The sequence below is a fragment of the Miscanthus floridulus genome, chromosome 4 (assembly GCF_019320115.1).
Source record: "Miscanthus floridulus cultivar M001 chromosome 4, ASM1932011v1, whole genome shotgun sequence".
Taxonomy (NCBI): domain Eukaryota; kingdom Viridiplantae; phylum Streptophyta; class Magnoliopsida; order Poales; family Poaceae; genus Miscanthus; species Miscanthus floridulus.
Window position 1 is genome coordinate 113,152,918 of NC_089583.1, and position 23,884 is coordinate 113,176,801.

Consider the following 23,884-nt stretch of genomic DNA (forward strand, 5'->3'; position numbering starts at 1 on the left):
ATATGAGCGGTGACCGACCGAGGTTCGAAGGCCGGCCCACGGAGGGCTCGAGGCCGCCTCGCGTCAAACAAAGCTAGGGGAGAAAACACAGATGAGCCCCAGCAGCCTTCGCCGACCTGCTCAGAAGCGGACAGGGTCATCTCAACCTTCTTGTTCGATCCTAACCTCGAGCCATGCTCACAGAATCTCCATCGAGGGGAGGCCAACGGGCCACTTGAGTCGGTCTCTGGAACGACTCGGGTATCTACTGGGAGGTGGGTTAAGGAGCAGTGGAATGCCACATGAGGGCTATGCCGACCCTGTCACAAACGATGGACCCTAAATTCACTCGGACATGCTCGTTAGCGAGCTCGCCGAGCACGACACTTGAGCCATCGAGGCAAGTGTCGTTAGCTCAACACCTCCGGTTGCGGAAACCATGGACGGGGTGACGCATAAAACTCGATCGACCCCTACCGAGTCCAACGGGGCTCGGGGGTTCGAGCCACCCGGCCCCGACTCAGGAATCCGACCGACCGAGGTTCGAAGGCCGACCCACGAAGAGCTCGAGGCCACCTCGCGTCGAACAGAGCTAGGGGAGAAAATGCAGATGAGCCCCAGCGCCCTTTGCCCGACCCGCTAAGAAGCGGACAGGGTCATCTCGACCTTCTCGTTCGATCCTAACCTCGAGCCAAGCCCACAGAATCTCCATCGAGGGGAGGCCAGCGGGCCACCTGAGTCGGTCTCCGAAATGACTCAGGCATCTGCTGGGAGGTGGGTTAAGGAGCAGTGGAATGCCACATGAGGGCTATGCCGACCCCGTTACGAACGATGGACCCGGATTCCACTCGAACATGCCCGTTAGTGAGCTCACCGAACGCGACACTCGAGCCATCGAGGCAAGTGACGTTAGCTCAACCCCTCCGGTTGCAAAAACCACGGACGGGGTGACGATCACAAAGACGAGTCGGCCCTCGATCGGACCCCCGCTACGCGTGGGGGCTCAAGGAAAGATGGACTCGCAAGGAGACCGAACACGCGGTCGTAGAACGACAGACCCCAGTAGGGGTCGAAATCAGGAAAGACCTTTTCCGACCCACCAAATCTTATGGCTATACCTCTGAGGGGTCCAATCACGACGAAAGGGGACCGTTATCCCTAGGACACGCCATGGCGACAAAAGAAGGCCAAGGCCCTCAGAGTTCTCCCGTTTGGAAAAGCCTCCGAAGGAGTATTCTACTCCTCCGTAGGCTCGGGGGCTACTGTCGGGGACCAATACTAGGGTACCCAAAGAGGAGCTAATGGTCATCAACATTGATTCATCCGAGCAGTCAAGAGCGTGACTATAGCTCCAACTGACCCCAGGTGCACAGGCTCCTCCTCGCCCAACCTTTGGGGTGGGCTCCACCTCGCCCAACCCTTGGGTTTGTGCTCCATCTCGCCCGACCCCGAGGCCGCAGGCTTTGCCTCGTTCGACCCTTGGTTTTGTGCTCTGTCTCACCCGACCCCTCGGGTGCGGGCTCCGTCTCGTCCGACAAAGACCCATACCGCCGCCAACCACTCTAGGTCTAATCGTTTGGGCCTGGGTCAAAACTCTGACACCAAGGAAGAGACCGGCACGTATCGATATAACCCGTGGCCACGACGGGCCATACCTGAGGATTCACATCAAGAATAGCATCGGGCGTGCCGGTGCTGTTGTTCCTAACCCTCGTACGAACGCTGACAGGCGCGTCAGTTCACCACAACGCCCGCCGGGATGGAATGGGACGCCATGACCGACAAATGACGCCTACGCATGGCGCCAGTGACGAACAGGGCCACGACGTGGAGCCGTCCCTATTGACATCTACAGGGCGGTGGGACCTACATGAAAGGAGAATAAGGACCCGGTGATCCTGGAAGCCTTCCTCTCTCTGGTTCTTCTCCTTTTCCTTCGCTGTAACCCGCGCTTTCCCTTGGCCTATAAAAGGGAAAGCAGGGCACCCCATGAGAAAAGGAGGGCCAGATCTGCACAAGACCCAGACCACGAGATAGAAAACAGAAGAGCACGACATGAACACACGGCTGAGCAGCGCTCGAGCTCTCAGCACCCGTCCACTCCTTTCACCAGAGACTTGGGATCCTTTCCCTTTCTCGCCCGTTTGTAACCCCTACTGCAAACCAAGTGCCGGTAACACGAGCAGCAGCAAACTGGACGTAGAGACGTTTGTCCGAACCAGTATAAACCCTTGTATCCTCCGAGCACACCATCCAAGCCAGACACGCAAATACAAATTTACTCGTCGGTGGTTCGAAAACACCGACACGGGGATTCGTGCGCGGGGGACTCACCAGTGGAGTTGTGCCGTGGGGAGTCGTAGGGCCATCGGGGGTGCCACCGGTGGAGTCACGCTACCGGGGATTCACGCGCGGGGGACTCACCAGTGGAGTTGTGCCACAGGGAGTCGTAGGGCGAGCTGGAGAAGACGGGCATAGAAACGGATTGAAACCGTCGTTTCGGGTCATGGCCTAGAGCCCTAGGAACGAGGGCCAGTGGGAAGATTTGGATAACCATATAAATTTGAGTTTTAGTAGAGACCATGTTGGACCTCTGTGTTTTGACCTGTGCATCCAAAATTAGCTATGAGACTAAGTAGAGGCCTGCTCAAGTGGTTCTAAGTATTAGCAACAAGAAAATGTATTTAGTAAAATATTTTAGCCATTATAGAATTTTAAAATTGTAGGAGTATCTTGTGCACTGTTAGGGAGTGTTTGGGACTGCTCCATAAACTCCACCGTGGAGCAGCTCTATAAAAAAACTGGAGTTTGTGGAGCATCTCTTTAGGTGCTCTCACAACTTCATCCTTTTTCCTCGAACAGAGTGCATGGAGCTTAAACCGTTTGGCTAAAAAACGTAGAGCGGATCTATAAACATGGAGTGGAAGAGTCCTAAACACCCCCCTCTTCTTAGCCTTTTCTCCCTCATATTTACCATTATAGAAACAATATCTAAGGGAACTACAAAGCATCACAAAATGAATATATTTATTATATTTGCATATGACTCCGTCAAAAAAGAATGACGTTATGAGATTCATGCTAGACAATTTTTCTTAATTTTGACCAGATTTATAGAAAATATTAATAATATTTATATCTATAATAATTTTATTATAAAAATATATTTAGTGATTCATTAATGATGCTAATTATGTATCATTAATATTAAATTTTTTACAGTGGTTCGGTAGAACCAGATAAAGAGGAGCATCTCCTTTTTTTTAGTCTGGGCTTATGCCCCGGCGAACCTCTCTGGTTTCTCTCCTGCACAATGTTTAGTTTCACCAGAATCTAAACTTTGGCACTATGTAAAAAGAAGATTCTCTATCACATTAAACTTGCGGTACATACATAGAGTACTAAATGTTGACAAAATTAAAAACTAATTACACAATTTGGTTTTACTTTACGAGATGAACATTTTGAATTATTATCAAATACAAATGAAATGCTACATCAGTGACCTACTTTTCCGGCGGCGCCAACTTCGACCAGCAACTAAACGCGGCCCTGGTTAAATTGGGCTCTCACCAAATTGCACTTTCTGCTGCTTTCGCGTGCCACTTCCCGCGCCGCTGCCGACCTCTTCCGCTTCCTCGTCGGCCGCCGCTCGCTCCACCACTCCGACGGCGCGCTCGCGCCCGTCGTTCGCCACCTCGCGCCGTCGCGACTTAACCGCCGTGCACGCGCTCATTCAGGAGTTTCCCACCGCTCTCGGGCCCGTCACGCTCGACGCCTATCTCCAGCAGCTCGTCAGAGCCGGGCACCCAACGGACGCTGTCAAGGTGTTCGACAAATTGCCGGAGCAGGTCCGTAATCATGAGGCTCTCACTTTGCTGGTCTCCTCGCTTTCTGCCGGGGGCTTCCCCTCGCACGCAGAGCGTGCGGCCAAGAAGGTTGCAAACGAGATCTTCCCGGATGACAATATCTGCACTTTGCTGGTATCTGGCTATGCCAATATGCTGGTAAGCTCGACCATGCGCTAAGGTTGGTTGGTGAGACACGTAGAGCGGTAGAGGTGGGTTCCAGCCAGGATTGGATTCATACAATGCTGTTCTTGATTGTGTCTGCCGGCTCTGTCACAAGGACCCACTGAGAGGATGCCTATGGAAGCGGAGAAGTTTTTAGTTGACATGGAAGCCAATGGCATTATTCCCAGTGAGACGTGATGCAGGGACATTTCGGGTTCTGATCACAAATTTTCTCAAGATCCACAAGACAGAGGATGGCATGAATCTGTTCCGGCATATGGGTGAGTGGGGCTGCTCAGAGGATGCTGACACGTACAGATGTACTTGGTGCTCATCAGCAGCTTGTACCAAGCTGCCCAGACTGCAGAGGGCGATGACATGATGACATCGATGCAGTCTGCAGGATTTGGAGATAAACTTGATAGGAAGGCATATTATGGATTCATCAAGATTTTATGCGGGATTGAGTGGGTTGAGCATGCTGTCAAGCCGTCAAGGTATTCCGGGCATGCTCCTGGAGTAAAATCATATAGCTTGTTCATTGAGAAGCTGGCTAGGCACAATTTAGGGGATCATTCCAATGCACTGTTCAGGGAGGCAGTTGCACGTGGTGTACATGTGGCACAAGGAGAGTATAATATTGACAAAAGGTATGTCAAGGTAAAGAAGGGGAGTAAGGTGAAGAAGAGGCTGACTTTGCCAGAGAAGATGAGATTGAAGAGCAAGAGGTTATACAAGCACACAATGAGCTTTGTCAAGAAGCCCAAGCGTCGAATGCTCTGGGCTTAAGCATAATTTTGGGTATTCTCATAGTCATTCTGATTTCATTACTTGTTCATAATACTATCTTTGCTTTAGCATTTGCCATATCGATGGTGATCTCTTCTGAGGACCAGTTCGTCATTTTTTGTCAATCATTTTGTCCTGCGCTACTGTCACTATATCTTACTTCATCGCACTTGAATATAGAAGTACAGTAAAATCCTTTTCCCCCAAAGGTTCTAGTATGTAGATTCAAAACTCTGTTTAGACTATATTCTTTTACACCATTATAGTTAGATGCTTATCAAAAGCCTAGTTTCAACATCAATGTGTATAAGACAAAACTCTGTTTAGACTATATTCTTTTACACCATTATAGTTAGATGCTTATGAAAAGCCTAGTTTCAATATCAATGTGTATAAGACAAGCTATAAGGAAAAACATACCAGTATGATGCTGAATATGCTGTAAAGTCAAGAAAATCTAGGAAGAAAGTTTTTTTTTGGGATGAGGGAAGTTAGCATGTATTAGTCTAAAGTGGGTAGTTTCACTTGAATTTTGTTGCTCAGCTCGTCAATTTTTTTCTGATCCAGTAACCACTAACCAGTAGATCATCGTTATAGCATTAAATGAGTGTAGTTTCTTAGGAAATTTTAGGTGCCCCAAACATTGCTTTGTCATGTTATTTTTGTCAAACTGGCTATTTTGTTGTTTGTTTAATCCTCTGTAGCAGTTTCATAGATAATAGATATTAAATATTGGCACATTCAAAACGATTTGTGGTAATCTGTGCATCTTTGTATGTGTGGGTGTGTTCTACTTTAAGTTCTCTTCTTCTTAATGCAATGATATGCAGCTCTCCTGCGTTTTCGAGAAAAGATAAGATTTGTTGTCAAATGCAGATCTTAGTAAAATGAATACTAGAAATTTAATGAAAACCAAGATGCATTACATACAATCACCAAAATTCCTGGATTACTCCTTTGTTAGGACTGGATGATGATATAGAATGCGTATATATATCATATATGCTTGCCTATACTTCAATATCAAAAGCTTAACTTGGTTTCATGTTCCTTGTCCAATGTTACCTGACTCTCTGCCTCCACAAAGCTAGTAGAAATTGGAATTTCTTATTCATCTTCATTTAGTGCAGTCCAGTCTGCTGCAGAATAACTTCATGGGAACACTGCAGCTACATTTATTTTTAGAAAATCATTTTTTTTACTTTATGGGACCTTTCACTATGAAAGTAAAGCTGCTTTGCTCAGGTTCTCACACTGGCCTGTGAAATACGAGTTCCAAATAACTTTCTGTTATGTGTTGCTAAGGTTGCACTGATACAAAGTTTCTTACTATCATGCTAGCGTTTTGTTTTGCTACATATACGCATGACCAGTGCATTCTCCATATTATAGGAGTGTTGGCTTGTATCCATTTTTAAGCTCCCCTATGGCACCAGCGCATATACGGCATAGCAGATTATAATGTACTTAGCCCCACCACTACAAGTCTACATGTAGGCTCCTCCAACTTTCTGTATTGTATCATATCATGAGCTTGACTTACAAATTTGGCTTCTTACCATCCAGTGTTGAACATATGGAATATGCTCTGGCCATGCAACATCTTCCTTGCTCTTAAGTTTGAGCATCCTTTTAGTGTTGAACATAATTATCATGTTTGTCAAGTTGCAAGCGCTCAACACATATGTGTGACTGTTTTGGCTGAAGTTAGAAGATAAATGGATAATGTACTAGATGCCACTATCATTATCAGTGATTTTCCCAATCATCTCATCTGTTAGATTCCAGTTTGACCTAATTTTGTGCCCACAACATGATGCCTCGCACCGAGAAATTAAGGATTTAAAAGTTTATGCTTTTTGCCCAAAATGTTTTCTTTTGTAAACTGCCTGCACACCTTTCTGCAACTGTGGTACTAATGATTTGTAACCAACCATGTATCAGTTTGGTTGGAGCGGACGATCATGGGACCGGACACACCACCAGATCCAGTTATAAATCAAGATCAGAAAATGGTTGTCCCTGAATTGTGGATTTGTGGCTGTCCTTGTGAGTGGCTATGCAACATCATTTTTCCAATGCGAGGGCTTCGCCGTATGGTTTCACTTTTGGGTTGATGGCCTGGTGACTCCGGTGATGTTTGGTGCAACACCTTGCATTCCATTACAGCACAAATAATGTACCATCTCACTTCATTTAATTTACACTTCTGGTGATCGTCTGTACACCCTAGTTTCTCATAGAAAGCCTTGGAATTCTGGCACAACTCGTCCAAAACTAACGGGACCACCTCTTGCTGAAGTTTGTTGTTTCCTGGTTTCCCACACTTTTATGAGCGAAAATGTATTTTTCAATGTTCTCGAGTACATGAGACATTTGTGAGACTATAATACATGAACATCAATTTTCACTCGCTGACAAAGTGACAATCGATGGGTATGTTTCTCCACACCTGCTTGATTCCTGCGCGTCACATCACGGTGCATTCTGCACTCATGCAGAGAGACCCGTTCCTTTCCCAGATTTCGATCAGGTAGGTTACGTATGACCCTCTTTTTTAATATATGCGACTTTATTATTTATACACCGTACCTGGTTTGCGTGCACTGGCTCCTCTTTTTGTGAGCTCATTTCATAAACCAAATCTCGGATCAAGCTGCTATCGTGTACGGCTCTGATCGGCTGATACAAATAGGCCGGCTGAATGTGCCACCGGCTGATTCTGCTACGGTTAATAAATTCAGCCAAACCAGCCGGATCAGTCAGGCAACCATTCAATTCGAAAAAAATGGCGCCAATTGCAACACCAGCCATCATGCATGGGCAGCCCTTAAAAAAAGGGCGTACCCAGTGCAGAGAGCTCCCGTTCTGTGTGGGGTTTGGAGAAGGGTGTCAGTGGCAAGCCTTACCCTCGCCTGTGCAATGTGAGGAGACCGCGACTCGAACCCGGGACCTTCCGGTCACAGGCGGTAAGACTCTACCGCTTGCACTAGGCCCGCTCTTCCATGGGCAGCCCTTACATCATTCAAATTCAAATCAAACACCAGGCACCAAAAACCAGCCATGGCCAACCCTTACATCAGTTCCTTATTCATGTCTCATGCCAACAGCTCAATAAAACAATTCATTACAACACCACTCACATACAATTAGAGTAAAGTCCTAACTCTACAAATAGTTTCCCGTCCATACATCATTGAAATGGCATTATTGGGCACTTGTACAAATTACTGTCCAATTCAACATTCCAGCCAACAACTTCATACAACATAGCACTACCTACATATTGGACTATGCCAAGGTTATACAATTACGCATACAAGCAACATTTACAAACATGTAGCCTTCACGAAACCACAAAGCAAAATGCACGGACAACTCTTCGGCTCGACAAGACCACATGCAACCTGCAACTGAACATAAACCAGCGCCTGCATGCACCACCAAGTATCAGACATAACTAATGCAAACCAAAGCCCATCTAACTTGAAATCACCTACTTCCCGTCCGAAGGTACGTCACCTCTGCACATCATTGTCCCCACAGCCCCAAAGATATGAACTCCCTCATTGCTGTCATACTGTTACTAGCATTGAGCTGAACCCAGGGAGACGGTGGGTAGGTTGGGGATCCAAATCCATGCTCCCTAATGAATAAATAATTGTGGAGTGCAAAGCAAGACATTATAATCATCTTTTGCTTGGTCCTATGGCAGTACGGTACCCCATCAAGAATCTGTCACCGGCCTTTAAGAACCCCAAATGTCCGTTCGATAACATTGCGTAGCCTAGAATGAGTCAAGTTAAATTTCTCCTGTCGAGACATAGTCTCTACAGGTATACCCCTAAAATCATACAGATGGTACCTTGTATTTTTTAAAGGACCCATGTATCCAGACTCCAGTGCGTAACTAGCGTCCACCAGATAGTAGCGGCCTGCAACATATGGACCAATTGCACAATTAGGTTTTATGTTCTGCACAAGCAACTAAAACAATGTAGGTCACATAATTGCTTGGCAGTCGTCACTCACCAGTTGGTGGATGCGGGAAGTTTGGTTCCTCTCAACATTCTTTGAGAACCAACATGTCATGCACCGAACCCGCCATCCCCACACCGACATATGTGAAGCGCCCATCCATGTCCACAATGGCACAAACATTCATAGTTACATCTCCTTTCTATTTATATGGTCAATTTTGGCCTCCTTATTCACCTTAACTTTGACGTGTGTGCCATCCAAAGCCTCGATGCATCCATCGAAAGAATGGTGCATATGTGCCAAGTTGCCATTTCACTCTAGCATAACTGCAATCAGCTAGAACAAGAACATAGTGTGCCCACCTACACATAACCTCGGCGACATGACTCATCTTTCTACTAACTGTATCCAAAGACCGTTTGAATCTATCCCTGCTCCTTCTAGTTGCCTGGTTGTGCGCACAAGTCCACACATAAATACCTAAACATTCTAGGGATCCTGTCTGTCGTGTACCCTTTAGGCCAAACCCAAGTAAAATGTTATGCAAATGCAGCAAGTTATCAGGAGACATACGCAAATTGTCCAAGCAATTCCATTCGTTTCGCAGATTGACTTCCATCCACTGTCGCTCCGGTCATCTTCTGGAAGGGGAGGTCCGGGTTCACCACAGGAGCCTCATTGGCTACTGCTGCTTTGTACTTTGCAAGCAGGACAGCAGCAGCCGCCAAGTTCAAAATGGGTGGTCCGTCGCTTGAGCTGTCGCTGTTAGCGGAATCCTCAGTGCTGCTCATCTGCAAAACCAAGATTTAGTCCTAAATTATGAAGCAGTGAATATTACTGCAACTTGAAACTAGAAAGCTCAGGTTACATCACAATTTTTACTTTCCAGCTATATTATATGTCCACTCTGATATATTATCACTTCATATGTTGAACACTTGTAGGTTCTTCAGTAATCAGTAACTTTGTTTTTAATCACTCAGTCCAGCTCAATGAAACAGAAATACTTGAATTGTCTACATAAGTTACCTGATTAGTGAACCCTGAGATCAAGTCCCAGTACAATGCTCTTAATTAGCAGCATGGGAACATTGCTGCCTGCAGCACCATACACTGAGGACAGCGATGATTTGTAATTGTAGATGAACCTACACGACCAATTAAGTGCAAGTTAGGAAGCGAGGAACATATGCTGCATATGTGTAAACAAATGTAGAGAAGGATTCGTACCTTAGGGACTCCATGATGGCTGCAACAGCTACCTCGTCCTGAACATGAAAAACCGAAATGTCTGTTGGACAAAGCAATTTACAACACAGAAACTAATTTATTTGGGTACTTGGAAAAAAAACAGCACACAATGTTCAGGCCACAGGCCACATTACAACGATGGAACTTCAACAAATGTTCTCAGCGACACAATACAACTCAACATCAACGTAGTAGGAAGTGAAACAACATAGACTGCCGCAGTAGGAGGGCTTGTTCGGATAACATCTACTTGGATCTGGTCCTCCTATCCTCCCATCACATCTGCACAAAGTTGATGCGGCCTTGTTTTGTTTCCATGCTGAGGAAGTTCCTACGGTGCAGTGTGTTCGTGCAAATAATTAAAGCATGAGCATAAACAGCATCACTCTTCCAAACCATCTTCTTTCATAATCTTCACCACTTTGTCCATCTCCTCTTCTTGCTTGCTCGTACGGGCCTTCTAGGAGCTTATGGTCTTTAATGATGTCGATCAGGTCGTTAAGGCACTCATCAATGGAAGCACTCTTCTTACTGCACGGACTGTTGATAGAGAAATCCCTAGTGGATCTCTTGGAGGACTGACCAACACTCTGGACACCTACGGGGTCCGGTGATATCTCATGTGGACTACCACGGCTGGCATTACTGGGTGTCGTCTCGTGATGATGGCCACCAGAAGATAGCAACGAACCCCTATCGCGGGGAGTGTGTCCCCACAGAGTTATCAGTAGGTCAAGGCATTTAGGCATTTTGGTACGTTCCGCAGCAGATTGGCTATTTTCCTACACGTGTGCCATGGATCCAAGGGTTAGAATAAATAGAATGGGAACATCCCTAACACTGGTTAGGGGGGGGGTTAGAAAGGAATTAGGTGGAAGTTAGTACCCCGTTGCCACCTTCAAAGAACGAGGGGTCAACTGTGACGCCTCGTGTAGTCGGGTCTCGACCTAAGCCAGTGTGGGTTTGCAGGTCACGCCAAAGAAAATATGACCACTTCATTTCGTTGAACTTGTTCTACAGCTGTTTCTTGTCATACGACAACCCCATTGCCTTTACAAATGCTGGATACACATTTGCCCAGCCCAGCGGTTGTGAGGCCTCGTTGGTTCCAATACAATAGTTTTTTTGTTCTATCACTAGTTCCAGAAAGGTCCTCACGGTGGCGTGATCCCAGTTAGCACGATCCATGGACATCTGTTGCCATGTTTAAAATGTAGGGTATGATAAACGCAGTATAGACACAAAAAAATAGCTCTTAGCGTGACAAACAAGAGAGTTAGGGCAAAAGAAATGCGAACGTGCCTTAGCAGAACGCTTGGCGCGTTTTGAACGAAGGTTGTAGTGCCTAGCTTTAGGTGAAGAGCACTGATGAAGTGGAGGACGTTGCTAGTGTGGGCAGCGTTGAGAAGCACTTGCGAGCGGTGCACTGAAAGAAACAAACAAAAAACACCTTGTCAATGAAAATATATGTGCACAATGGGGAATCATAGATACAAAAGCAGGCCTAAAAATTGGCAACCCATTTCTTGTTTCGACATAACTAATTGTCATATCAAATTTGCATCTGAGACCATAGACACAAAAGCAGCAACAAAAAATAAGTAGTAGTTGCTCTCATCGTTGAAATGATGTGAAGTGGTGGTGACAAGGTGAAGTAGTACGAAATAGCAAAAAGCAGCTCATAAGATTTTAAGGTTGACAAATCATAATTTGAATAGACAAATATGAAGGTTTTCATCACTGCAGAAAGTAATCAGAGTATGTAATGATGACATGCACCATTGCTAGCAATTAGCAAGTATTGCGCCGCATAGGGATGCCCACTCAGCCATATCAATTTTGCAGTAAAACTGACTAAAGTATCATGACTAAACTTTAAGAGGGGTGCACCGAACAGGCCCTTAAGCATTGAATGGTGTATAATCATCAGTAATAATCATAATAATATCAAATGATCAACTTAAGCAAGATGCACTGCTTCTGTTCTTTTCACCTTTTTCAAAGAAACATGAGTATTTTGTTTGGCTTTGAAGGGTATATAATCATCACTAATATCAAAGGATCAACTAAAGCAAGGTGCACTCCCCATCAATTGATCCATTACAGTAGCAAATGGCAAGTGCCAGGCAATTCAAGATTACATAGGCACTGCTCATACTACCACAACCAAATTAGGAAATGGTACACTTAAAGAAAAGGGTCCACCATGAGTCTATGCATGTCGCTCCAGGGAGGTGAGACGAACATGGGAGCTCGGATCCCCCGCAGTACCCTTCCCCCCACCATAGACAAACCCTAGAAAATAAAATGAAACCTAAACTACAATTGAACCTACAACCTGAACATGAGTTACAAATTTGAGATGGCAAAACCACATTCAGATCAAACCAAAAGTAGACCACCACACAAAACAAACAATGAATAAGAACAAAAGGGGTGCCGAGAGAACATAGGTCGACAAAACCTATGAACCAATGGACGGCTAGGGGTTAGAATCCTAGGAGGCGGCGACGGAGGGGAAGGACGAAAGGGGCATGGGGAAAGTGGTGGCGAGGCACAGTATGGAGGCAATGAGTAGGGAGAGTGTGAGTGCAATCAAGCCCTATTATGGGTTTTGGCATTGATGACCACCAAATTAGAGAACTAATGAGGTTTATCGAGATGGCAAGCAGTGAATCAAAGAATGAGGATGATGTACAGGTTACAAGTGTCCTAATTACGAAAGGTGGCTGGACCCAGCTCAAAAGAGGTTTAAATTCGTTTATGTTTTGAATTTGAGTTTAAGGAAAGTCGTACTATTAAGAGGGATTTTAGGATAGTTGGTCAACTGTTGAACCAGATGCTCAAATTCACAGATCCACATTATCTCACCTAGTCAAAATAGCCAACCAAATTTCAGATCATGTTACCTGTTTTGGCTAGGGCGGCAGTGCCACCCTGTTAAGAGCGGCAGTGCCGCCCTTAACTGACCGTTAGACTCGAGAGGTATTTATACCCCTCAGGCCTGGCCCACAACGGTTATCTTCTCCACTAAGTCACTCTGCTCGAAAACAGACAGAACCAAAGCTCATCCCTCTCCTCCATTGTTGCTCCTCCATCCCTCAAGCAAATCCTTAATTCCAACCATCAAAACTTAAGAGAAAAGGCAGCAAAACTCGATTGGAGAGTAGATCCACTGATTCCCAAAGTCTAAGAGCATTTGGTTCACATTTGGCCGGTGGTTCTAGGGTTTGTTACTCTTGGAGCTTGCTCCTAGCTGGCTAGGCGTCGCCCTTATGCTTGCCAACTTGTGTGGCTAGCCTTGGGAGGTTTGTAATCCTCATTCGAAAGCTAAGAAATCACCCCTCACTTCCAGAGTTCACTCTCTTGATTTGAGAACGAGGGTAAGGCAAGCCTTTGTGGCAAGCTCAAGCCTTTTGTGGCTTCCTCAACAACATGGACTTAGGTAAACCTTAGTGGTGAACTGAACCATGAGATAAATCTTGTGTCTTGCGTGCTTCATCTTTATTATACATGCTGTTTACCTTGTTGCTAGCTGTTGTTAGGGTTTAGTTGCTCGATCTACATTTGTGTGAAGTTTCTATGGTATCCAGTCTTCGAACTGGATCTTGAAGTTATATTGCAGGATTAAGCAGCTAGTGGGGTCAGGTTCATATCTGTTAAATCTTAACTGTGTTAGATTAATTTCTAGTAGAGCGGCAGTGCCGTCCCTATAAGGTTAGGCAGTGCCGCTCTCTATTCTAACAGAGTTTTGAGTTAAATTTTTATAGGCCTATTCACCCCCCCTCTACACCTTCTTTATCTTCCTATAGATCCTACAAGTGGTATCAGAGCTGAGGTTGTTTCGCATACGCTTCACCGTGTGAAGTATGGAAGAAGGAGAAGGTTCGAAGAACATTCACATTGCTGGACACAAGTGGTGTACACATTGAGGATGTCAGGCAGCAGCAGCGAGCTGTCCATGTCCATAGCAAGTGATGCCACCATCAAAGAACCCAAGACCACCGATGTCGAAAGAAGAAAGGCAAGAAAAGAAAGAAAAGCCACAAAGATCTCGATAAGAGAAGCTAGAGAAAAGAAGAAGGAAGAGCAGTGTCTCAAAGACAAGAAGAGAAAAGAAGAAAGAAGAATCACAAGAGAGGCAAGAGCTAAGAGAAGGGCAGCAAGAACTCAAGAGCAAGAGAAGAATGAGTATGATGCATCATCTAGTGAGCTCTCTAGTAGCTCGGACGATGGAGATGATGATGTGTCATACCATGCTTCAAAAGATAGCAAGGAGGTGAAGAGGAAGGACAAAAAGTAGGATAACAAGGACTAAGGGCAGCGACAACAATAAGAACAAATATGCCGTCCGTATCCTTTAATTATTCTTATTTGTCTAACCATAACAAAAGGTCCTTTGTCAATGTACCCACGGGAAAGTTGCCTCATTTTGATGGGACAAACTTTGCTAAGTGGAAGCACTTGATGAGTGCCTATCTTGTAGGTCTTCACCCTGGTATTTGGGAGATTGTAGTGAATGGATTGCAGCCACCAGGAAGATCCTGAAGCGCCAACAAATGAAGAGCTAGCTGTTGTCCATCTCAATGGCCAAGCCATAAGTATTCTCCTTATTGCCTTAGATGGAAATGAGTACAACCGAGTGATGAATGTCAATGTTGCAAAATAGATTTAGGGACACTTTGCATCTAGCACATGAAGGTGTAGATAAAGTGAGAAAAGCAAAGATTGATTTGTTGATGGCCAAGCTCAATAGGTTCGTGATTGTAGATGGAGAGGGGCCACAAGAGATGTTTGATAGATTAATGACCTTGGTGGGACAAGATTAGAGGCTATGGATGTGATGAGCTTGATGATCACAAAGTGGTGAAGGTTATGTTAGGAGGCCTACTCACTAAGAAATGAGACCGTAGTCACCTTGATTAGGGATAAGAAGAAGTTTGAGCACTTCACACCTAATGATGTGCTTGGAAGATTGTTGACATTTGACATGCAAAGAGAAGAAGCTAATGAGAGGAGAAGACTTGGTGAGTTGCAAGCCAAGCTAGAAGGCATGAAGATCAAGGAAGTAGCTCTCAAGGCCAACAAATCAAGCAATCAAGGCATCTCCAACAAGGTAAAGGGCAGCAAGCAAGCATCAACAAGTCAACCCAAGGAAATCAAGTCAACTCCACAAAATGACTGATCCAAGTTCATCCTCAAGTGAAGATGAAGATGATGGGGCTGATTATATGAAGATTGATGACATGGCTTTGTTCATGAAGAGCTATCACAAGGGGTTGAAAAAGAATGGGTACAAAATAGTGCAAAGAAGGTTCTCAAACAAGAAGAATAGGACTTGCTACAATTGTGGCAGCACGGAGCACTTCATTGCTAAGTGTCCTTATGACAAGAAAGAGAACAAATACAAGAGGGACAACAATGAGGACAAGCATGAACACAAAAAGAGATACAAGCAAATGGGAGAGGCACACATTGGGCATGAGTGGGACTCAACTAAAGAGTCAAGTGAAGAGGATGTGAAGATTGCAACCGTGGCTATTCAAAAGCTATCCTCTACATCAAGGCTCTTCAACAACATGTCCGATGATGATGACCACTGCTCCACTCATGTTTGTCTTATGGCAAAGGGTGAGAAGGTAAAACAAAAAGCTAAATCTCCTCCACCTCCTAGTGACATCTCTAGTAGTGAACTTAGTGATTCTAGTGATGATGATACTAGTGATGTTGAGAAATATGTTAAATTGACTAAAAAGTTAGATTCTAAAACCAAGCTCTTCATCATGAATCTAATGGAGGAACTAGAAAATATCAAAGTCGAGCTAGCCGATAGAGATGATTATCTTGAAGAAATCGAAAAGATATAATTGGCTACAAGGAAGCTCTTGAGTTAGAGAGAAGTGAGGTGGACTCTTTGAACAAGGCCTTGGCCGAAGAGCAAAGAGAACATGCTCTCACAAAGAAGGCAAATATTGCACTCAATGACAAGTATTGTGTCTTAGTTGAAAAGCACAATAAACTTGAGAAGCAATATAACCTTCTATGCGAGAGCACCCCACTTCCCTCCACTAGCCAAGAGTGTGGAAAATGCTATAATCTTGACTTAAAAGTTTATTCCACTAACCTTGTAAATTTGGAGGTCATGAAAAAGGAGATTGCTAGGCTCAATGTTATGTTAGGAAAAAGGGGCATGGAAGGTAAGAAACCTGCTGGTGGCAAAGACGAAAAACCAAAGAGGCCACAATACAAAGATGAAAGAAATCCACGCATCAAAGATAGGGCTTGGGCATACTCATGGAGGTAAAACCAATGGGAGAAAGGTAATAAATGGATATGAGTGTGTTCAGTTCATGAGCAAAGAGCAGGAAGGTACAGATAGGTCTGCACAGAAGGTGGCACAAGGCCAGCCCAGAGTAGCACCACGGCCTATGGGCTGGTAGGTGCCACTATGAAGGGTGGCAGTGCCGCTCCTCACATAAAAGGGAAGACCACCTCCTACTCCTCTGCTCATGTCAAGCCCAAGAAGAAGGTGTCACTTCCAGAGCAGGTTGTTTAGAAACCAAAGAAATCTATCTGGGTCACTCTAAATAGATATGCTTATCAACCAAAGGCAAAGACACCTCCTCAATGTTTGAATTCTAACTTTGTGTTGCAACACAACAGCAAGGGGGAGGTATTTGCCAAGTTTGTTGCCAATGGTCGAAATATTTATCATAATGCTTCTATTTGGGTTCCTAAAGTTCTTGTGACTAACATGCAAGGCCCCAAGAATATTTGGGGACCTAAGACTAGAAACTAAACTTGTGTTGCGGGAATACTCCTCCAGTGGGTTAAGTTGGGTGCTTGACAGTGGCTGTACAAATCATATAACCGGAGAAAGGAGTATGTTCTCATCATATTCCCCAACTACAAATTCAGATGAAAATATCATATTTGGTGATAATTCAAAAGGGGGTGTGATTGGACTTGGTAAAGTTGCTATTACACTTGATCATTAAATTACAAATGTCTTACATGTTGATTCCTTGAAGTACAATCTGTTGTCCGTCTCTCAATTATGTGAGATGGGCTATAATTGTCTCTTCACAGATAAGGGCGTGGAAGTCTCTAAGAGGGAGGATTCCTTAATTGTCTTTATGGGTCACCTCAAGAACAAGCTTTACTTAGTTGATTTCAGCAAAAGTAAAGCTAAGCTTAAGACCTGTTTAGTGGCAAAATCTAGCATGGGTTGGCTATGGCATCGCTAACTAGCTCATGTCGGGATGAGGAACTTGGCCAAACTCCTAAAAGACAACCACATTCTTGGACTAACCAATATTCAATTTGAGAAAGATAGGATTTGTAGTGCTTGCCAAGCCAGAAAGCAAGTAGATGTACCACACCCATCAAAGAGCATCATGACTACCACACAACCATTGGAGTTGATTCACATAGATCTCTTTGGACCTGTCGCCTACATAAGCATCGGGGGTAACAAATATGGTCTAGTTATTGTTGATGATTATTCTCGTTTCACTTGGATGTTCTTTGTTTATGATAAGTCCTAGGTGCAAGAGAAAGTCAAAATATTTGTGAGAAGGTCACAAAAGGAGTTCGGTCTTCCTATCAAGAAGATAAGAAGTGACAATGGGATCGAATTCAAGAACACTCTAGTTGAAGAGTTTCTTGATGATGAGGGCATTAAGCATGAGTTTTCAACTCCTTACACCCCTCAACAAAATGGTATAGTAGAGAGGAAGAACCGTACACTTCTTGATATGGCAAGGACAATGCTAGATGAATACAAGACGTCAGGACCTCTTTTGGAGTGACGCCATCAACACCGCTTGCCATGCCATCAATCGTCTCTACTTACATAAGAAACTCAAGAAGACTTCATATGAGCTTCTAACCAGTAACAAACCAAAGGTGTCATACTTTAGAGTGTTTGGGTGTAAGTGTTTTATACTTAATAAAAGACCCAAAACCTCTAAATTTGCACCTAAAGTTGATGAAGGAATTCTTCTTGGCTATGGATCAAATGAGCATGCCTATCGTGTCTTCAACAAAACCATGGGAAGAGTTGAAGTCACGGTAGATGTGATATTTGATGAATCTAATGGCTCTCAAGTGGAGCAAGTTGATTCAAGTGTTGTAGGAAAGGAGGATCCACCATATGAGGCAATCAAGCAAATGGCTATAGGCGACATTAGGCCACAATAAGATTGAGCCACTAATGATGAGGATCCCTAGGCTGTTGCTGCACAAATTTCCACTGACGTACTTCATCAACAAGGACAACACTCACCTGCTGAACATCAGTAGGGCAGTAGTGCCACCCCTAAGGGCGGCAGTGCCGCCCCATCCACCACAGCAACAGCTGCTTCAACTCCTACTCCACCACTTCAAGGGCTCAACCTAAAACCTATTTTCGGACAAGAAGAGACTGAAGGATCCAGAAGAAGAACAAGGAGGTGTTGAGCATCCAAGGCTATGTCAAACTATACAACTGGAATCACCCCGTTGATAACATTCTTGGGAGCATTCGAAAGGGGTAACAACTCGCTCATATTTAGCAAATTTTTGTCAATATTACTCGTTTGTTTCCTCTTTGGAACCCCTCAATGGTAGAACAAGCACTTAGAGATCCGGATTGGGTCATGGCCATGCAAGAAGAGCTCAACAACTTTAAGAGAAACTAAGTGTGGAACTTGGTGGAAAGGCCCAATACCAATGTCATTGGTACCAAGTGGGTATTCCGCAACAAGTAAGATGAAAATGGCGTGGTGACAAGGAACAAGGTAAGATTGGTGGCCCAAGGCTTCACTCAAGTAGAGGGCTTGGACTTTGAAAGAAACATATGCACCGGTGGCAAGACTTGAAGCAATTCGAATGCTTCTAGCCTTTGCTGCCCATCATGACTTCAAGCTGTACCAAATGGATGTCAAGAGTGCATTCCTCAACGGCCCGATACAAGAGTTGGTGTATGTGGAGCAGCCACCGAGGTTTGAGGATCCCAAGTTCCCAAACTATGTTTATAAACTCCAAAAGGCACTCTATGGGCTTAAGTAAGCACCAAGAGCATGGTATGAATGCCTTAAGAAATTCTTGCTCAAACAAGGCTTTAAAATAGGCAAAGCCGACCCTACACTCTTTACTCATAAAGTTGAAAATGATATATTTGTGTGCCTAAATATATGTCGATGATATAATATTTGGTAGTACTAATCATGTGTATTGTGATGAGTTTAGTAGGACTATGACTAAGAGATTTAAGATGTCCATGATGGGTGAGCTAAAGTTCTTCCTTGGATTTCAAATCAAGAAAATGAAGGAAGGGACATTCATTAGCCAAACCAAGTACACCCATGCTATGCTTAACAAGTTCGACATGGTGAATGCCAAGCCTATCAAAACTCCCATGCCAACTAATAGACATCTTGATCTAAATGAAGAAGGGAAAGCTATCGACATCAAGGTATATCATTCCATGATTAGCTCTTTACTTTACTTATGTGCATCTAGGCCAGATATAATGCTTAGTATGTGCATGTGTGCTAGATTTCAAGCTAACCTAAAGAGTGCCATTTAGTGGCTGTTAAAAGAATCTTGAGATATTTAGTACACACTCTTAACCTTGGCTTGTGGTATCCCAAAGGCTCCAAGTTTAATCTACTTGGCTATTCGGATTCCGATTATGCCGGTTGCAAGGTAGATAGAAAAGGCACTTTAGGGACATGTCAATTTCTTGGACGGTCCCTAGTGTCTTGGAGTTCTAAGAAGCAAAATTGTGTAGCCCTTTCCACTGCTGAGGCCGAGTATGTTGCAGTCAGTGCATGTTGTGCTCAACTACTTTGGATGAAGCAAACCCTTCTTGATTTCGGATGTCAATTTACCAATATTCCACTCTTGTGTGACAATGAAAGTGCCACAAAGCTTGCAAACAATCCTATAAGCCACTCAAGAACCAAATACATAGACATCCGATATTATTTCTTGAGAGACCACGAAAACCAAAGGAGATCGAAATTCGTCATGTGAGCACCGAAAAACAACTAGCCGATATCTTCACTAAGCCTCTCGATGAGTCAAGGTTTTATGCTTTGCGTAGTGAGCTAAATATACTTGATTCTCATAACATGGTTTGAAATATGGCACACCTCTGTTTGACAACCTAGCAATATAGAAAATGATTTAAAAAGATATATATATTGTATTTCAAAACCACTTTAAAAGGCCAACTAAGTGTCATGACCATTGTCTGTATTGTTGATTGCTTACTGGTCATGATATTTAGAGAATATATATCCATATATGAGGTTAAGGAGGTCATAAAGTTATAGCGTAATCCCTGCAAAATTGGCAGGGCGGCAGTGCCGCCCATTATGGCCGGCAGTGCCGCTCTATGAAAACTAGGCCGTTTTCAGCCAATTTTGGCTGGGTCGCGGGGCTCGTTTTCTTCTACTTATTCCTTCTCTGGCCCCCGACGCAACTCTCTCCTTCTCTCCCAGCCAACGCCGACGCCTGTGCTTCTCTCTTCCTCTCTCACAAGCGCACGCCGTCGCCATTCTTCGTGGGCTACCACCCCGGTAGTGCTGCCCCTGTAGCTGGTCGAGACTCTTCTTCGCTGGTCACTATAGGAGGCTCCTGGCCGAGTCGTTTCTTCTCTTCTCCCTCCACTCCAACGGTTTGGAAGCATGGTGAAACCCTAACCTCTACTCGATCTATGCAATGTGAAGCTTTTGGGTCATGGATTTCAGTTTCTAGAGGGAGTATGAAGGATTTAGAAAAGTTTTTGATGGTTGAATCGAGTTGATTTTGGATTTCATCGGTTGGATGATTTTGGGGAGAGCGGCAATGCCGCCCTTGGGACCATTAATGGCACCCCTCGCAGATTTTAACTGCTATACTCAATTTCATATAGCCGATAAAGTTCAGAATGGATTGGATTCACTTATCAAAAATTATTTTAAAAGTTTTTTCATACTCAATCTTTCAAATCCATGGCTAGGGTTTCATGTGTTCTCTGTTTAGACTTTGATTCTGAAATTGTGATGATGAATAGACACTGTTGGAAATAGGATTTAACCAGAACAAGAAAATTGAAGATGAAATAGTGAAGCTACTGAGGGCGGCAGTGCTGGCCTCAGGGGGCGGCAGTGCCGCCCTACCATGTTGATTTCAAATCCAGCACAGTTTTCTGTGTCATCTTCAAAGTTCTTTTTCTTGCTAAAACCTGCTTGCAGCTATGTCTAACTCATTATCTTATATAGTTTCTTATCAAGTCTCATTTATATTGCATAGATGGATCGAAGTAAAAGGAAGGTGTTGACAACTAAGCAAAAGGTCAAGAGAGGCAGGGGGCAGGTGAGCTATACTCCTAGAGACAGAGATCTTGATGAAGACCTTGCTGAAGAGAAAACATTCAGAGGATGGGAAGAACTATTCGTGTGTGGCCTGATTCTCCTTTGCACATTTCAGAGTTTGATAGCAGCTACATGAGAAATAACACCGATAGGTTCGATCTCATTCCTCTCCTAAAATAGTGATGATCATAGAGTTGTTGATTATTCCATGAGTTGGAAGAAGACAGGTGAAGCCAAAGAGATTGATCCCTACTCTTCAGACAGATCAAATGGTATTGATTATAGATTTTAGAATGCTTTCCAATCTGATTTTTATGCTACAAGCCATTCTGTCTAAGTCCAAGGGCAAGATTAGCAAGATGCAGTACATTGACTTTGATGACTTGAAGAGCAGGGATGATCATCAGTTTGTTACAGCAATCAAGACCTAGTGACCGCTTTGAGATGACAGACATCATGAGTTTCATGTATGACTGGAACAGGGAGATTCTTGCTCAATTCCATGCTACTTACTATTAGAACATGGAAGTGGATGAGCTTCATTGGATGACTGATGGGTGACATTATCGCATTGATTTTGTCACCTTCTGTCGAATTCTTGGTTTTGGACACATCCATAGGGCATATGAGAGGATACATAATGAGCGTCGTTTTGAACCAATGGAAGTAAGCTTCATGTGGGAGGATCAAAATCTTGCAGTTCCTGATTGGTCAAGAACAAAGCTCAAGAGTTTTTATTACATCATGAATAATCTCTTCAGGATCACTCTTAACCCTAAAGACAATGCAACAGATTTGAATGGCTATATCACTAATGTGTTGTCTAGGTTTTCCAACAGTGAGAAATTTAATGTTCCAAGGTTTATTTGGGTTGAGCTTGCATATGCCATAGATGATGGGAGGAGATCTTTGCCCTATGCTCCTTACCTCATGTTTATGATTGAGAGAGTGACTGGCATGTAGGTTTCCTAAGGATTGTGAGCATACTGTGTATAAGATAAAAAAGACCCATGGTGGTTTAGGGGGACTTGGCTCAGCTACTCAGCACACTGGTACTGGAGGACTTGGAGATAGTGGGGCAGCAGGCATTCATCCCTCTAGAGCTAAACACAGAGATATTCCTGAGCCGTCCAGGGCTAGGGAACAAAAGAAGAAGTCAAAGTAGGGAAAGATGAGTGCATGGATGAAAGCAATTTTTGCTCAGTGTACATATGCTTCACAGATTGCCTATGAGGATCGAATGGAGAACAGAGAAGCAGTGAGGCATACTAGGGAGATGGCAGGGCTACCACCACTTCCACCAGTGCAGCCACCACCTCAGTTTTCTAACTTGCCTTGCCTTTCTTCTTTTGATGAGGAGCAGGATTAGGCAGATGAGCACCATGATGAGCAGCCAGAAGATTAGCAGTATGGGCACTCATATGAGCCATTCAGTCAGTATTATGGGTACCCACAGGGGCATCATTTTGAGGAGCCCCCAAGGCAGGAGGACATTGGTGTAGAGATTCACCGTACAGAGGCCGATCCACAGGTTCAGGTAGCTTTGCTTCGCACATATTCTAGGAGACCACGTCCTTCGACGGATCAGCCAGGGCCTTCTACATCAGCTGGGCAGTACCTCCACGACTTTTAGCATGCTTCACTTCGCACACCCACGTCGCCGGACGTGCCCGCATTGACTTTGACAGTGATGAGTGATCTCTCTTCTTTTTCTTCTCTTTTTGGTACTTGATGCCAAAGGGGGAGAAAATTAGAGGGATCAATAGTTTTTCGACGCCATATGATTCTTCGCAGCTATGCTTATGTTCAGATCTGATGAGAGTAGTTATCAGGTTGTGAGTTTGAGAGTCGCTCAAAACTCTATTTTATGAAATTATGCTACTTTGTGACTTTATTTACTTCGGATATGGATATATATTCATGGTTACTATTTTTAGCTTGTCATATTCTGAGATTAAATTATTTTATATTCATATGATCTGCTGTAAAAATCTGTTTGCTATCTGACTGACATAGTCAGGGCGGTAGTGCTGCCCTATTGGGCCGGTCAGTGCCGCCCTCTGCTGTATCAGCCAGAATCTTATGTGCTTAAACTGATATAACCTGTCATATGCATCTTGTTTATTCCTGTGACACTTTGTTCAGCACCCCACAGCAGGCATGGATGTAGGGGAAGGTTCCCATCACACCTAAAATATGAATCATGGCCTTTTAGGCTAGTTTAAGAATTCAAATCTCTATTCATCAGATTTAGGAGGAGGCTCCTACATTCCATGATTCAAAAATCTCAGTTTAGATTTCATATCATATGTAAGCTCTAATTGGGTTGTCATCAATTACCAAAAAGGGGAAGATTGTAAGTGCAATCAAGCCCTATTGTGGGTTTTGGCATTGATGACCACCAAATTAGAGAACTAATGAGGTTTATCGAGATGACAAGCAGGGAATCAAAGAATGAGGATGATGTATAGGTTACAAGTGTCCTAATTACGAAAGGTGGCTAGACCCAGCTCAAAAGAGGTTTTA

The 23,884-nt window shown here is 44.1% G+C and overlaps 1 pseudogene; it reads left to right on the forward strand.

Moving 5' to 3' along the window:
- Nucleotides 1–3,586: 3,586 nt before the first annotated feature.
- Nucleotides 3,587–7,173, forward strand: LOC136552683 (small ribosomal subunit protein mL104 (rPPR9)-like; annotated as a pseudogene).
- Nucleotides 7,174–23,884: the final 16,711 nt, after the last annotated feature.